General features: G+C 41.4%; 1 long non-coding RNA gene across 2 annotated transcripts in view; it reads right to left on the reverse strand.

The window, feature by feature from the left end:
• The window catches only part of LOC139183622 (uncharacterized), a 105766-nt gene extending 88222 nt beyond the window's left edge, over window positions 1-17544 (reverse strand). For both annotated transcript variants that reach the window (XR_011567172.1, XR_011567171.1), the window contains exons 1-2: window positions 17438-17544; window positions 14937-15031 (exon numbers count right to left, since the gene is read on the reverse strand). This is a non-coding gene — a long non-coding RNA (uncharacterized lncRNA). The remainder of the gene's footprint in view (window positions 1-14936; window positions 15032-17437) is intronic.

The following is a 17544-nucleotide window of genomic DNA, read 5'->3' on the forward strand; positions in this document are numbered from 1 at the left end:
AAACATACTCCGACCTGGTGTTTCTAATTTGGAACATTCATCAATTAATCAAATAATTGCCAATCCTCAATTTCACTATACTCTGGTAAACAGGGTCTTAGTATCAATGATCAAGTTTTCACTTACAATCATAAACAAAATGTGACATTACATTATCTGGTCATTTGTACCTTGTAGCTGGTGTTCCCCTTGCTACATGGCCCTTCCGAACCCCCTCATTCTCCCCTAAGATGTCAGTCATCTTCCCCAAGATGATCTTGCCTCCTGGCATGTGAAGAAGATGGAGGCTATCAGATCCCACTCTCTCAGTACATACATAAACACTCCTTGTAGCTGCACCCTCCTTAACTCCTGTCCCAACAGGACAGTTTTCTCTCTTCCTTTACATAACTACCTCCTAGCATCTTCTCCAGATCTCACCAACACTGCGTCTCAGGGACCTTTTTCCATCTTGTCTTCAACATTTCATATTGGTTCATCCAACTCATATAAACAAATGAACCCTCTCTCAGGTGAATTAGTAGGTGCTTTCTGAAAAGCAATTTGGCAAAAGGTATGTAAGTGCCTTAAAAAGGCTCAGATCTTTTACCGGATACATTCCTCCTCTAGGAATCAGTTCCAGGAAAATAGTACAAAATAAATATGGACCAAGCTTAGTTTCAAAAATATTTCTAGCAGCATTGTTATGGGGAAAGAGAAAAAGAAAAACTGAGTATTTAACATCAGCCATTGAGAGTAACAATTCTGAAGAGTTTTTAATGTTGGAGGAGTTATCAAGTGAGAAAGTTATACAAATGGAATTGAAAGCTTGTCTGAAGATCTAGCAGGTGAATGCAGTCCCTGTTACCGTAGGAGGAAGTCAAGTCCCTCTGCAGATGACACTGTTCAAATATGAGGAGATGATAAATGTCTGTCTGCTTCACTGCTCCATCCTTCAGCAACTAACACAGTGCACATGGCAGACAACTAATAAATATTTGTTGAATGAATGAATGAGAAGTTTTATCTCTGTCTAATTAAATTACTCCATATGGAGAAACACCCAGGGAGCAGTGAGGGAGGAAGGGGTCTAGCCAATTAGATCAGCCAAATCAACCCTGGTGATTAATGCAGGGACAGATGCTGGAGCCAATTCTCTGTATGTGCAAAAACAGAGCCTATAATGACTCATTTGGTCTCTTCTCAACTCAGTTAAAATACATGGAGAAGACTGGAAGGGAATAATAAAAAATGGTAGCAGTGTTTGAAATAGAGTGGTGGGATTATGAATGATCTTCTTTGCTTTTTAATACCTCCTGTACTGTCTTAATATTCTGCAGAGACCATGTACTCTACCTTTCATTGGAAAAAAATTAAAAATAAAACCCTGTATTGAGGGCCTGGAATGGGAGGTGTTGGGAGCCTTCGTGAACAGGTTAAGAGGTGACCAGAAGGATAAAAGAGGAGACTGTGGGGCCAGAGCATGCCTCTGAGAAGTGCTGGTGAGAGGGGCAGTGGGACAAGGGAAAGAGATTCGAAGTTAAAAGAGGGTGTCTGATGATGGCTCTGGTCTCCTAAGCACTGTCCCTACCCCTTCTCACCCTGTCCTCAATCTGAACTTCATTCTGTTGCTACAGCAACCCCAGGATCTCCATCATCAAGCAAGCTCCACCCCCTGGGCACACAGGTCCCTGGACCCCAGTCTTGCTCACAGCACCCGCCATGTTTCCCCACTCACGGCAGGAAGCTGCACAATTCATGCCGGTGTCAAATGAGTGGTCACTTCCAGTATCCCTTTTCTTTCTTCTAGACTCTGGCCCAGGCTTCCCAGGTGGTGGTAGAGGTAAAAAGTCTGCCTGCCAATGCAGGAGATGCAAGAGACACTGGTTTGATCCCTGGGCTGGAAAGATCCCCTGGAGTAGGAAATGGCAACCCCCTCCAGTATTCTTGCCTGGAGAATCTCATGAACAGAGGAACCCAGTGGGCTACAGACCATGGGGTCACAAAGAGTCAGACATGATTGAGAGACTTTCATTGTATATCAAAAAACTGAGGGAAATCATCAATTAATAAAATATCACATCATGTAGAAAGAGGAATAACAAAGTGTTCACTGAAAGAAAACCATGAATGTCATTCACTTTTTGCACTCAATCCTTCTTCTTATGGATCAGTTTTCGAACATTATGACATAAAATCAGCTAGAAGCTTTATTATAACCTGAAAGGTTTTTTTGGTCACACAGAAGTACCCAGGTTTTCTATTGCTTGAGAGGGACTTGAGTTCTCTTAGCTGTTTCACTGGTTGAGTTAAATGTTGGGAGTATATTTTTCCCATAAACCTTTGACCCTTTAAGCTAATCTGGACATGGACACATGTTGCTTACCTGCCTGGAGCCTGGGGTGTTTGTGCTTGGTTTCCTGGTGCTTCAGCCCCTCCCCCCCAACCTCTACCTCCTGGCCATTGGCTCTGACTCACTTCTGGACCATCATGGGGAGGTCCCCAGCATAGTCACAGCACCCTCAGAAGCCAACCACCAGATTCAAATGCTGCTAAAATATTTTAAGGCAGAGCTCTGAAGGCTGGCTGGTTTGTGAACAATCAGGAACTCTTGTCCAGGATAATAAGCTCAGTATTTAGAACATAAAACTAATGAGACCAAGATTAAAAGTTTTCTCCTAAACAAATCAGTCTGCTTTGACCTTGCCTAAAGTGCTAAAAACTTTTTAAGTTTATCTACACGCTCTCTTTGACTGTAATCTGAAGTAAATTTGTGTCAATAGATATAAAATATCTGTCTAGACATTCGCCCCTCCTACCATCTTGCCAGAGCTTCTCCTTTGCCCTTGGATGTGGGGTATCTCCTCACAGCTGCTCCAATGCTTACCATCTTACTGGGATTTCTCTGACCTTGGACATGGGATATCTCTTCACGGCTGCTCCAGCAAAGTGTAGACTGAAAACCACAATCACAGAAAACTAACCAACCTAATCACATGGACCACAGCCTTGTCTAACTCAATGAAACTATGAGCCACGCCGTGTAGGGCCACCCAAGATGGACGGGTCATGATGGAGAGTTCTGACAAAATGTGGTCCATTGGAGAAGGGAATGGCAAATCACTTCAGTATCCTTGCCTTGAGACACCATGAACAGTATGAAAAGGCAAAAGATAGGACACTGAAAGATGAACTCCCCAGGTCAGTTCAGCTCAGTTCAGTTCAGACACTCAGTCGTGTCCGACTCTTTGCCACCCCATGAACCGCAGCACACCAGGCCTCCCTGTCCATCACCAACTCCCAGAGTTCACCCAAACCCATGTCCATTGAGTCAGTGATGCCATCCAACCATCTCATCCTCTGTCATCCCTTTCTCCTCCTGCCCTCAATCTTTCCCAGCATCATCGTCTTTTCAAATGAGTCAGCTCTTCCCATCAGGTAGCCAAAATATTTGAGTTTCAGCTTCAACATCAGTCCTTCCAATGAACACCCAGGACTGATCCCCTTTAGGATGAACTGGCTGGATCTCCTTGCAGTCCAAGGGACTCTCAAGAGTCTTCTCCAACACCACACTTCAAAAGCATCAATTCTTTGGTGCTTAGCTTTCTTTATAGTCCAACTCACACATCCATACATGACCACTGGAAAAACCATAGCCTTGACTAGACGGACCTATGTTGACAAAGTAATGTCTCTGCTTTTTAATATGCTGTGTAGGTTGGTCATAACTTTCCTTCCAAGGAGTAAGCGTCTTTTAATTTCATGGCTGCAATTACCATCTGCAGTGATTTTGGAGCCCAGAAAAATAAAGTCAGCCACTGTTTCCATGCTTTCCCCTTCTATTTGCCATGAAGTGATGGGACCAGATGCCATGATCTTTGTTTTCTGAATGTTGAGCTTTAAGCCAACTTTTTCACTCTCCTCTTTCACTTTCATCAAGAAGCTCTTTCATTCTTCACTTTCTGCCATAAGGGTGGTGTCATCTGCATATCTGAGGTTATTGATATTTCTCCCAGCAATCTTGATTCCAGCTTGTGCTTCTTCCAGCCCAGCATTTCTCATGATGTACTCTGCATATAAGTTAAATAAGCAGGGTGACAATATACAGCCTTGATGCACTCCTTTTCCTATTTGGAACCAGTCTGTTGTTCCATGTCCAGTTCTAACTGTTGCTTCCTGACCTGCATACAGGTTTCTCAAGAGGCAGGTCAGGTGGTCTGGTATGCCCATCTCTTTCAGAATTTTCCACAGTTTATTGTGATCCACACAGTCAAAGGCATGGGGTAGCTTCTCTCTGCTGCCGACCCTGACCTTGGGCATGGAGTAGCTCCTCACCTGGGTCAGTAGGTGCCCAATATGCTAATGGCGATCAGTGGAGAAATAACTCCAGAAAGAATGAAGAGACGGAGTCAAAGCAAAAACAACACCCAGTTGTGGATGAGACTGGTGATGGAAGCAAGGTCCAGTGCTGTAAAGAGCAATATTGCATAGGAACCTGGAATGTTAAGCCCATGAATCAAGGTGAATTGGAAGTGGTAAAACAAGCGAAGGCAAGAGTGAACATCAATATTTTAGGAATCAGGGAACTAAAATGGACTGGAATGGGTGAATTTAACTCAGATGACCATTTTATCTACTACTGTGGGCAAGAATCCCTTAGAAGAAATGGAGTAGCTATCACAGTCAACCAAAGAGTCTGAAATGCAGTACTTGGATGCAGTCTCAAAAATGACAGAATGATCTCTGTTCGTTTCCAAGGCAAACCATTCAATTTCACAGTAATCCCAGTCTATGCCCTGACCAATAATGCTGAAGAAGCTGAAGTTGAACAGCTCTATGAAGACCTACAAGATCTTCTAGAACTAACACCCAAAAGAGATGTCCTTTTCATTATAGGGGACTGGAATGCAAAAGTAGAAAGTCAAGAAACACCTGGAGTAACAGGCAAATTTGGCCTTGGAGTACAGAATGAAGCAGGGCAAAGGCTAACAGAGTTCTGCCAAGAGAATGCACAGGTCATAGCAAACACCCTCTTCCAATATCACAAGAGAAGACTACACATGGATATAACCAAATGATCAACACTGAAATCAGGTTGATTATATTCTTTGCAGCCAAAGATGAAGAAGCTATATACAGTAAGCAAAAACAAGACCAGGAGCTTACTGTGGCTCAAATCATGAACACCTTATTGCCAAATTCAGACTTAAATTGAAGAAAGTAGGGAAAACCACCAGACCATTCAGATATGATCAAAATCAAATCCCTAACGATTATACAATGGAAGTGAGAAATAGATTTAAGGAACTAGATCTGATAGACAGAGTGCCTGATGAACTACAGATGGAGATTCGTGACATTGTACAGGAGACAGGGATGAAGACCATTCCCAAGAAAGGAAATGCAAAAAAGCAAAATGGCTGTCTGAAGAGGCCTTACAAATAGCTGTGAAGAGAAGTGAAAAACAAAGCAGAAAAGGAAAGATACATCAGTTTGAATGCAGAGTTCCCAAGAATAGCAAGGAGAGATAAGAAAGCCTTCCTCAGTGATCAGTGCAAAGAAATAGAGGAAAACAATAAAATAGGAAAGACTAGAGATCGCTTCTGGAGAAGGCAATGGCACCCCACTCCATTACTCTTGCCTGGAAAATTCCATGGTCGGAGGAGCCTGGTAGGCTGCAGTCCGTGGGGTCGCTAAGAGTTAGACACGACTGAGTGACTTCACTTTCCCTTTTACTTTCATGCATTGGAGAAGGAAATAGCAACCCACTCCAGTATTCTTGCCTGGAGAGTCCCAGGGATGGTGGAGCCTGGTGGGCTGCTGTCTATGGGGTCGCACAGAGTTGGACACAACTGAAGCGACTTAGCAGCAGCAGCAGCAGAGATCTCTTCATGAAAATTAGAGATACCAAGGGAACGTTTCATGCAAAGATGGGCTCAATAAAGGACAGAAATGGTATGGACCTAACAGAAGCAGAAGATATTAAGAAAAGGTGGCAAGAATACACAGAAGAGCTGTACAAAAAGAGATCTTCATGACCCAGATAATCACAATAGTTTGATCATTCACCTAGAGCCAGACATTCTGGAATGTGAAGTTAAGTGGGCCTTAGATAGCATCACTATGAACAAAACTAGTAGAGGTGATGGAATTCCAGTTGAGCTATTTCAAATCCTAAAAGATGATGCTGTGAAAGTGCAGTACTCTATATGCCAGCAAATTTGGAAAACTCAGCAGTGGCCACGGGACTGGAAAAGGTCAGTTTTCATTCCAATCCCAAAGAAAGGCAATGCCAAAGAATGTTCAAACTATCATACAATTGCACTCATCTCACACGCTCTAAAGTAATGCTCAAAATTCTCCAAGCCAGGCTTCAATAATACATGAACCAGGAACTTCCAGATGTTCCAGCTGATTTTAGAAAAGGCAGAGGAACCAGAGATCAAATTGCCAACATCCGTTGGATCATCAAAAAAGCAAGAGAGTTCCAGAAAAACATCTATTTCTGCTTTTATTGACTATGCCAAAGCCTTTGACTGTGTGGATCACAATCAACTGTTGAAAATTCTGAAAGAGATGGGCATACCAGACCACCTGACCTGCCTCTTGAGAAACCTGTATGCAGGTCAGGAAGCAACAGTTAGAACTGGACATGGAACAACAGACTGGTTCCAAATAGGAAAAGGAGTACATCAAGGCTGTATATTGTCACCCTGCTTATTTAACTTATATGCAGAGTAAATCATGAGAAATGCTGGGCTGGAAGAAGCACAAGCTGGAATCAAATTGCCGGGAGAAATATCAATTACCTCAGATATGCAATTGACACCACCCTTATGACAGAAAGGGAAGAAGAACTGAAGAGCTTCTTGATGAAAGTGAAAGAGGAGAGGGAAAAAGTTGGCTTAAAGCTCAACATTCAGAAAACAAAGATCATGGCATCTGGTCCCATCACTTCATGGCAAATAGATGGGGAAACAGTGGAAACAGTGGCAGACTTTATTTGGGGGGCTCCCAAATCACTGCAGATGGTGACCGCGGCCATGAAATGAAAAGATGCTTACTCCTTGGAAGGAGAGTTATGACCAAACTAAACAGCATATTGAAAAGCAGAGACATTACTTTGTCAACAAAGGTCCAACTAGTCAAAGCTATGGTTTTTCCAGTAGTCATGTGTGGATGTGAGAGTTGGACTATAAAGAAAGCTGAGCACCAAAGAATTGATGCTTTTGAAGTGTGGTGTTGGAGAAGACTCTTGAGAGTCCCTTGGACTGCAAGGAGATCCAACCAATCCATCCTAAAGGAAATCAGTCCTGGGTGTTCATTGGAAGGACTGATGTTGAAGCTGAAACTCCTATACTTTGGCCTTCTGATACAAAGAGCTGACTCATTTAAAAAGACCCTGAAGCTTGGAAAGATTGAAAGCTTGAGGAGAAAGGGATGACAGAGGATGAGATGGTTGGATAGTATCACTGACTAAATGGATATGAGTTTGAGTAAACTCCGGGAGTTGGTGATGGACAGGGAAGCCTGTGTGCTGTAGTCCATGGGGTCGCAAAGAGTCGGACACGATTGCGTGACTGAACTGAGCTGAACTGAGACGAGAGGTGACTAGAGGAAATGCATGGGAGAAAAAATTTTTACTTCGAAAAATTTTATATTTCAGGAGACATTATCAAGAGCTCCGTGAATAGTTTATAACAATTTACACAGTTGAAGGCAAGCTTTTATTTTATCTAAACTGTCCTATACTTGGGAGGAAATTTTTTTAAATGACTTTAAGCTAGGAGGCAAAATCAGAAGTATCAGAAGTTGTAACATACATAATCCTCCTCTTTGAAACTCTCCATGCTCCCTCCAAGAGACACCCATGTGTCCAGCAAAGACAACTTTGCCCAATGGCAAAGCAGTGCTCCAATGAATTTCTAGATAAACAGTAGATGGACAGGGGAGAATGCTGAAATTCAGGCTTAAAGCAATGAGGGAGACCTTGGAGATAAACCAAGAACCATAACCATCTACTTTATACAAATATACGTGTGTACAAAAATATACAAATAAGAAATTTCACTAAAACAGTTTGCAACATCCCCAAAAGATTGCCTACATGCTTTTCACTATTGGCCCAGTTAAATATATTCTTGGTAATGCTCTGCAGCCATCAAAAGGATAGTAGTGTCATGGAAAGATGTCTTGATATAATTAAGAAAAGCAAGTGACAAGACAATTTGAAGAGTAAATTTGTTTCTAAATGTGACTGTGCAAGTGTATTCGTGTGTGCCCGTACATGGCTAGAAAGGAAAAGGTCTAGAGCGACACACACTTAATTATGATCAGTGGCAACCACTTAAAGAGGGTGGCAGGAATGGGATAGGAATGCAGCATGGAAGGGCTTTTGCATTTTCATTCTATATGCTTAGGAAACCTTTCTATATAATTACTTGTGTAAATATTTTAAGACGAGTGTGTACTACCACTGTAATTTTTCCATAAAGCGCCATTAGACGAATTGCTAAGCTGCTTCCTTTTCATGAAAAAAGAAGTTCTGGGTACCAAGGAGGCTCTCTCTTTCCCCAGGAACGTGGGCCAATGGTTTCCACAAGTGCCGTCAGGTCAGCACCACAGTGCTCAGTGATTAAAACGTGCCTCTGAGCTGCCATTGACCATATAATCTAGCTCTCAATGGGATTCAAATATATCACAGCTTGATTCAATTCCATTTTATAGGATATAATTTCACCCCAAGCCAGGAATCCAGGCCCCCTAGATAACAGATCTTTATTGGGCATCTGCCTCTGACAGCCTGTGCCATGAGGCAGATAGAATTAGTGCCTAAAATAAGTGAGGATGAGGAAGTATTTTTTTTAAGCATATATTGATTTTAAACGGTAAAACACCTTCTCCCTAGAAAGCAATCTAAACTGTAGCACTGTATATGGTGGAAATGATCTCTCTTTAAAATGTTCATTTAGAAAACTCCTTCAAGCTGAAAGCCTCACTAAGACTCGCCAAAGTCGATGCTTCACTGTGTCTACTGGAATGCGACAGCCACTCATAGCAATTGAAAATGCAGAGGCAGCAGTGATCAACTGAGACCAAGGAACTCGGCAACTGAGACTAAGGATCTCGGCAGCCCACAAGGAGCAGCTTGTAGTGTGCTCCTAAGAAAGGCAGTATGAATCCACTAGCCCTTACTCTCAGTTCAGGATCCAAAAATGCTCTAAATGGAAAGGTTTTACAACTCATTTGCCCCCAGAACTGAACTCAAATGGTAGAAAATCTGAACTGATTGACACTTCTTATGGGCTTTATTATTTCACATATTGTAAATATTCAGTATGTTTCAAAATATGAATATGTCCATATTAGGAAATACTAGTCATCTTGACTCTGGAAAAATTAGATTCATTCAGAATATTCATTGTAGTGTCTCTCTAAAGTTTAAAAACCTACACATTTGAAACCATTTTTGACTTTGAGTGTTTCAAATAAGGAATGAGGACCTGTATATGCTATGATCAATGAAGATTTGAAAGAAATGAGGTGTAAGTTCCCCCAATAATCAAGAGCAATGTAACCCTTGATTGTGCACATGTACACACAAACACACACACACACAAGTTCAAATAACTTTTCAATGTCTAATACATTACAGAACGTCTCATTATTAGAGAAATAAAATGAGTTACTAGGAATAAAGAGATGGAGGAAGGCATGGCAGCCCACCCCAGTATTCTTGCCTGGAGAATCCCATGGACAGAGGACCCTGGCGGGCTTCAGTGCATGGGGTCGCAAAGAGTCGGACACAATTGAGCAACTAAGCACAGCACAGGAATAAAGAGAAGCAAGTGAAACTAAGTCCATGTCAAAACCATTAGTAATAGGAAATGACTCTTTCCTGCTTTGGTTTTGAAAGATATTGGCCTATACTTGCTAAATGAAATAACACACCAAGAACATTTTAGTTATGGTATAGGAAATAAATATGACCTCCTCAAAGTAAAACCTTTCCAGATCCCTTTAAATGAGCATGATCTCATTTTCTCCTTGGGAAAAGATTTTGAGGGATCAGTAATAAGGAACACTTAGCTGCTTCTGTGGGTACACAATATAACCAACCTTTGAAAGCAGTCCTGAAAATGTAGGAAAGATCCCTATATAGACTTAACTCCATCGGCCCATTGATTTCACCCTAGGAAGGGCTTATAGAACATTAGCTTCACCTTATCTTTTAAATAACTTATAAAATCACCTTGTTTTTTTTTAACCAAACTTCTAGAAAAAAACAGAAGATAAAATCTATGTGAGTGGAAGTTAAGCAAAGATATCTTAGATATGACACCCAAAGCATAATCCATAATAGAAAAAGTTGACTAATTCAGACTTCATCAACATTAAATATTTTTGTTCTTCGAAAGTCACATCTAGAAAAAAAGTTACAACTAAAAACCATGAAAAGATAAGTCATAGTTGGGAGAAAATATTTGTAAATCATATTATATATAAATATATATATGGTTTATAGTCAGAATCTATAAAAGATTACAGTAATAAAAAGCAAACGGCCTGGCTTTTTAAAAAATGGACAAAAGATTTAATTAAACATTTTACCATGGAACATATAAGAATGGCTTTACTGTGCCCAACATCATTAGTTGTGCCCAGCATCATTAATTATTAGGAAAATGCAAGTTAAAATGACACTGTGCTACCATTGCACAACCATTAGATGAGCTATAATAAAGAAGATTGACAATACCAAGTGTTAATGAGGAAGTGGAGAAACAGGAACCCTCATATATTGCTGGTAGAAATGTAAAATGAAATAAGCACTTTGAGGAATAATTTGGCAGTTTTTTTTTTTAAGTTAAACATATACCTATCATAAGACCCTATGATTCCACTCATAGGTATTCACCCAAGAGAAATAAAAATGTATGTCCCTACAAAAACTTATATGCAAATATTCATAGTATCATTTTTTCGTGACAGGCAAATACTGAAAATAGCCTCCAGCTGAAACAGTTCAAATGAACAAACGAAATGAGTCCACCTATGGGTAATGGAACACTACGCAGTGTTAACTGATAGGTCCATCAGCACGCGCGAACCTCAGAAAAATAGTTTGCTACGTGAAAGACTCCGGATACAAAAGGCGACATACTGTGATTTTATTCATATGAAATTTCCAGATAAAGGCAAAATTTTAGAGCTAGAAATCAGATCAGTTCTAGAGCTGGAGCAGATGTGTATCTCAGGGACGTACAAAAGGAAACTTTGGGGGTAACATGAATGCTGTAAATCTTGGTTGTGGTGATAACTGCACAAGTGTATAAATTTATTTAGAAATCACCAAACCACCAGAAAAGATCACTTGCTTCATTAACATTTGACGCTATCTCTTTTGGGGCACATATAGATCAAGAAGAATATGTTTTAGGAAGTATGGGTTAAAACAATCTGAGACAATAAAAAATTACTGGGTGGCCACAACTGAATTGGTCCATAAACTTGTCATCTTGTACTCACTGCCCCATTGTTGGCCATAGAAAAACTAAAAATAACCGAATGTTCATCAACAAGGTAATGGTTAAACAAACAAACAAACAAAAAACTCATCTACATTATGAAAGGCCATGGATATGCAGCTGTAAAAAAGAATTAAAAGATCTCCAAAATATGCTACGTGACACACACACAAAAAAGACATAGAACAATAATGACTAGTGTAATTTAAACCTAATGCACCCACACACAAAGTTACATCAGGCTGAACCCCAGGGAAGACTGAGACAATGAGGGTAGAAGGGGACTTTTATATTTAATAAGTTCTCTTCTGTGATATTGTAACTTTTTCATTTTTAATTTCAAAGTATGTACCACTGTTACAGTTTAAAAACACTAAATGTTTTTTACTGGCCCTTGACTAAATATCACTTCTCTTTTGGCAAGCAGGTGGATGTCCTGGTAGCTTACTAGAAATGATAACAATGACAGCAAGATTCTCTGTGCACAAGGTTTCTACTATGACACCACGACCATGCAATGCTACCATCCCTATCTTGAGGGGACTGTGAAGCTCAAGGAGTCAAGTCATCTGCCCAAGCCCACCCAGGTAGGCAGAGTGGGCGTGAGGCCTCTTAACTTTAAAACTGGCCTTTTAATTCAGCTGCCTGCCTCATCAAGGATGATGATCAGCATAATGGTGACCCTCAGGCACTACAGTATCCTAAACGCCTTCTGAATCATCAAAGAAAGGTTTAATTATATTTAGTGCAGTTGGGGTTTTACCCATATGTTATTGTGTTTTAATCTCTGGAAAAGTCTTCAGCCGCTACAACACATACCGTCACCCTTAGTTTGAAGACTGTGGCTGACAGGGCCCCTCTGGCCAGGCTGAAAAACAGAGAACTTACTGGGATTCTTTTTTAATTAATTAATTTATTTTAATTGGAGGATAATTACAATATTGTGATGGTTTTTGCCATACATCAGTTTGAATCAGCCATAGGTATACATGTGTCCCCTCCATCCTGAATCCCCTCCTCCCTCTCTCCCCACCCTATCCCTCCTAACACTGAAACATATACATTGCTGCTGCTGCTGCTGCTAAGTCGCTTCAGTTGTGTCCGACTCTGTGCGACACCATAGATGGCAGTCCATCAGGCTCCACCATCCCTGGGATTCTCCAGGCAAGAACTTGGAGTGGGTTGCCATTTCCTTCTCCAATGCATGAAAGTGAAAAGTGAAAGTGAAGTCGCTCAGTCGTGTCCGACTCTCAGCGACCCCATGGACTGCAGCCTACCAGGCTCCTCCATTGATGGGATTTTCCAGGCAAGAGTACTGGAGTTGGGTGCCATTGCCTTCTCCGACATATACATTACCATATGTGAAATAGAGAACTTACTCTCAGGTTGATCCCATTCATGATCTGAGACTATTTTACTTTCTTCTAAAAGAGAAGATATTTCTTCCCCCTCAAGTCTGTCTTCTCTCAAAGACCGGGTCAGTTCAGTCTTCCTACAGTCAGAGAACAGAAGGGGTCAGGAGGGGGTGGCCTGAGTCACCACCAGCAGAGGCCTCAGGGTGCTACAGCCTTAAGAAGCCTTAAGACTTCTCTCCCAGCTCCCTCCCTCCAGCTGGGGCACTGGTGACTATCTCCTGGTCACCACACCCTCACTCTGGCTGGTCACTGCCACCATCTGTGAATGGGAGCTCTCACAATGAAAGGGAACTGCGTGAGTAAAGGAAAGCAAGTCTGAGCTCAGGCTGAAGGCCTGAGGCCACACTGCTTTGAAGAATAGCAAACATGGGCCTTTAAACTACAGAGTGAGCTTCTTTGTGACCATACAGGCTACCGCAGCAAGGACAATGTCCTTTTGGGGGTTGATCTGCTCCACACAGGTTAAAACAGACCTTGCGTTTTCTATGTGGAGACAAGAGGTAAAGATCTAAGACTGGGAATCCGGTAGCTCATCCTACAAATAAAGAGACAGAACTGTGCCTAGTAAGAGCCCATTTTAGAACCAGACAAACTTGAGTTCAAAACCAGCCATGGCCTCTAACTGGATAATTTGGAGTAATCTATATGCCTCAGCTACTTTGTCTATAAATCAAGGTAGGGATAATGCTTACTTTGATGCTGTGATTAAAGAGTAATCTATGTAAAGTACTTAGTATCATTCCTGGTACATGATTACTAAAGCGTAGACATTATTACTATCAAACTCTCATCCTGGTTCTGCCACAAAAATGAAAAAAAAAAAAAAACCCAAATAGCTGATTCCTCAAGATCCTCCTAGGTCTGAAACTTTATGATCCTGTTACTGAAATGAGCAAGAGGGCTAACTAACTTGATTACCATGACAAGCCCCTGGACTCCATAAGTTAGGGATTCATTTCCAGGTCTCCAAGATATCCTGATTTCTGCTGCCCCAGGAGCACTAGAGCAGGCTCCAGACTCCACACTGATAAATCACAACCCAGGTGCAAGACTAGATGTCCACTGTAGGATTCATTAACCACAAGGTGAAATGAAAGAAGCACAATTCCTACCTCTACATTATTTCTTCTTAAAGGCTTTTTCTTTAACCCTCTATTGATAAAAATTACCACGCTCTTTGTGGGTTGGCAAATGTTAAAAAACAAAGAAGAAAACTATCAACTATAATTTCACATGCAGCTGTGAATACTTCATTTTATTTCAGATCTTTTACCTACACATATTCCTCCTTTTGTAAGTGAACTCACTGCATGTTCAACTGCCTGTTTCACTTAATATTTTAACAACCAATTCCCCAGTCAATGGTTCTCTACAGAGCTTGTAGCTTGTGGCTGTAGTCTCTATGTCCTGGCAGACACAACCGCACATACTACTCAGTCCATCTCCTAAAAGTCCTGAAGGAAAAAGAGTGCCAGAGAAATCAGCAGTCACCCTCCTTAAAGTCCCTGATCCCCATGATTTTCATAAAGTCTGACGTTATTCCTAGGACACAGTTCTCCACTAGCTTTTTTGATGGTCTCCCTAAAGAAGAAGGACATTGGGGAGAAAAGGGTTTAATTCTTCTCTGACCCCTGAGGTTCCACATTTGACCATCAGACAATGGATGTAGAAGTCTGAAGGGCGGTAAAGTTGGGGGGGAAGTGAAAAGTTAGGTCACAGAGCAACTAGAGTAAAAAAAGCAAAGATCCTTCTAACACCTACAGTTCATTTGATTGGTTTTGTTTAGTCACTAAATCATGTCCGATGCTTCTGTGACCCCATGGACTATAGCCTGCCAGGCTCCACTGTCCATGGGATTTCCCAGGCAAGAATACTATAGTAAGCTGTCATTTCCTACTCCAGGGGATCTTCCTGACCCAGGAATTGAACTCATGTCTCCTGCAAGTCTCCTGCAGACACAGATTCTTTATCACTGAGCCAGGGCCAGGAAATCCAGCTGACAGACCACACCTACCTCTAAAAGTCTTGATGTCATAGAGATGTACTCCCCTCTGGCTCGGTGATCACAGGAAAATGCCCAGGAGAATGCAGTTATGATGTTCCTGTGGACTGTTTAAAAAACAAAAGTAAAAATTAAAAAAAGAAAGGAAGAGGAAAGGAAGGAAAGAAGAATATGAAATAAGTGAACATAACTTGAATATTGGCAGTGTCATTGGTGTTAATAAAGTAACAGTATCAGCTTGGGACTGATCATTAATAGGGAATGGTAGAGTTGGAATGATAGTAGTGGTATTGTAAATAACAACACCAAAGAATTATTTTCTTTTCAAAAATGACATTTGAACCAAACATGAAGCCAAAATTCAAAACTATCCACCAGCAGCATCTCTGGTGTTTAGCTGCTAAAACTCCAGATTTAGAAGCATAGCCAAGAGGGGCGCACTGTTATGTCAGAGCTTGCAGTAGGGAGCAGGCTTCTGTCCATCTGCTCCTTCAAGGGAACCGAAAGATTGGCAAAGAACAGTGAGTTCATGTGGCACTGACAGCCACTGGGGATAATTCAGGAGACAGGACAACACGGCTACCCAGATGAGCTGAATGCGAACAGAGCATCTGTCAAGTGACGTACCTGGCCCCTCCTTCTTACCCAACTTCACTGGGTGCCAAAGGGAAATGATGGCATTGGGGGAAAGTTATTTTCATTGCATAGTAAACACTTCTCCTGGGTTGAATAGAACAGAGTTAGCCTGCCTACAGTATCCATTCTCCAGTGCACCCTGTATTGATCTTAATTGTCTAGTGGGGCTAGTGTTGGGGTGAGCACCTATCTGAAAATTCTCTTAACTTTATAATTATTTTGTATATTCCATTTTACAGGATTCTGTACCTATACTAAGAACCAAACATGAACCAAGTAAAGGTATTCATCTCAGATAGTAAAGTGCACTCTTGTGAATTATGAGTCTCTCCAGTTAGTCAGGACCCATAGTAATAACATTTAGAAAGATGGAGAAGACACTGAAAAATCCAAAGTAAGTAAATCCACTCTTATGGCAGAAAGCAAAGAACTAAAGAGCCTCTTGATGAAAGTGAAAGGGGAGAGTGAAAAAATTGTCTTAAAACTCAACATTCAGAAAACTAAGATCATAGCATCTGGCTCCATCACTTCATGGCAAATAGATGGGGAAACAATGGAAACAGTGACAGACTTTATTTTGTGGGGGGGGGGGGCCTCCAAAATCACTGCAGATGGTGACTGTAGCCATGAAATTAAAAGATGCTTGCTTCTTGGAAGAAAAGCTATGACGAACCTAGACAGCATATTAGAAAGCAGAGACATTATTTTATCAACAAAGGTCCATCTACTCAAAACTATGGTTTTTCCAGTAGTCATCTATGAATGTGGGAGTTGGAGTATAAAGAAAGTTGAGAAGAATTGATGTTTTTGAACTGTGGTATTGGAGAAGACTCTTGAGAGTCCCTTGGACTGCAAGGAGATCCAACCAGTCCATCCTAAAGGAAATCAGTCCTGAATATTCATTGGAAGGATTGATGCTGAAACTCCAATACTTTGGCCACCTGATGCAAAGAGCCACTCACTGGAAAAGACCTTGATGCTGGGAAAGATTGAAGGTGGGAGGAGAAGGGGATGACAGAGAACAAGATTGTTGGATGGCATCACCAACGTGATGGACATTGAGCAAGCTCCGGGAGTTGGTGATGGACAGGGAAGCCTGCCATGCTGCAGTCCATGGGGTTGCAAAGAGTCAGACACAATGAACGACTGAACTGAAAGCACAATGTATAGTTATAATAGGTGGGAAACCAAAGTTATTCAAAGATGCTTAGACTCAATGTACATCTCAGCTCTTAGGAAGGTTTCTTGCTCCCAGTTATTTCTTCCTCCAACTTACCTAAGTGTTGTCTCTCTTTTAAAGCTTTTCTATTAAGGCTCCTCTAATCACCTTCCCAGAAATCCCTCCTTCCTCTGAACTCCTAGTGCTCTTATTGTTGCTACAGTTTCAAAATGTCAACTGTATTGTTGGTATGTCCCATCTTTTATGTGGGTTATTCTCTCTTTAAAATTAAAAAGCTTCTTTTGATTCTGAAAAATCCCCACAACTCTCAGAGCAGGGTCTGCCAATGTGATGCTCAGAACCAACTCAGAGCCCCATGGGGGAGCACTGACCCACCTGTGACCTCTAATGACCCTGCTGGGTCAGTTCTCACCCCTGCCTCTACTTCATCACCTGCCTCTTAATCTCCAGCCCTAACACCTCTCTCTACGCAAACATTTCCTTTACTAGTTCCCAACTCCCTCAGGCAGCTGGAACCCCAAATGATATTTGATTTGTCATGTTTTTCAGTTTTATTTCATAATCCTCTCATTCACAAGGCACAGAACCCTCTTAGGGGATAGGGACCAGGTGGGTTCAAAGGCCTGTCCTTGGAAACACCATCTTTCTAGTGACAATTCTTGAAGTTCAGTCCAATCTATCATGCAAAGCTCCTTACTTTGGGTGATTTTTCTCTCAGGAGTGTGATATTCCTGAACAGTGCCCCAGTAATCCATCAGTTACAACCGTCAAGGTCTCAATTTCAACTGCCAAGAGCATTCAAAT

Source organism: Bos indicus, chromosome 1, assembly GCF_029378745.1.
Source record: "Bos indicus isolate NIAB-ARS_2022 breed Sahiwal x Tharparkar chromosome 1, NIAB-ARS_B.indTharparkar_mat_pri_1.0, whole genome shotgun sequence".
In the NCBI taxonomy this organism is placed as follows: Eukaryota; Metazoa; Chordata; class Mammalia; order Artiodactyla; family Bovidae; genus Bos; species Bos indicus.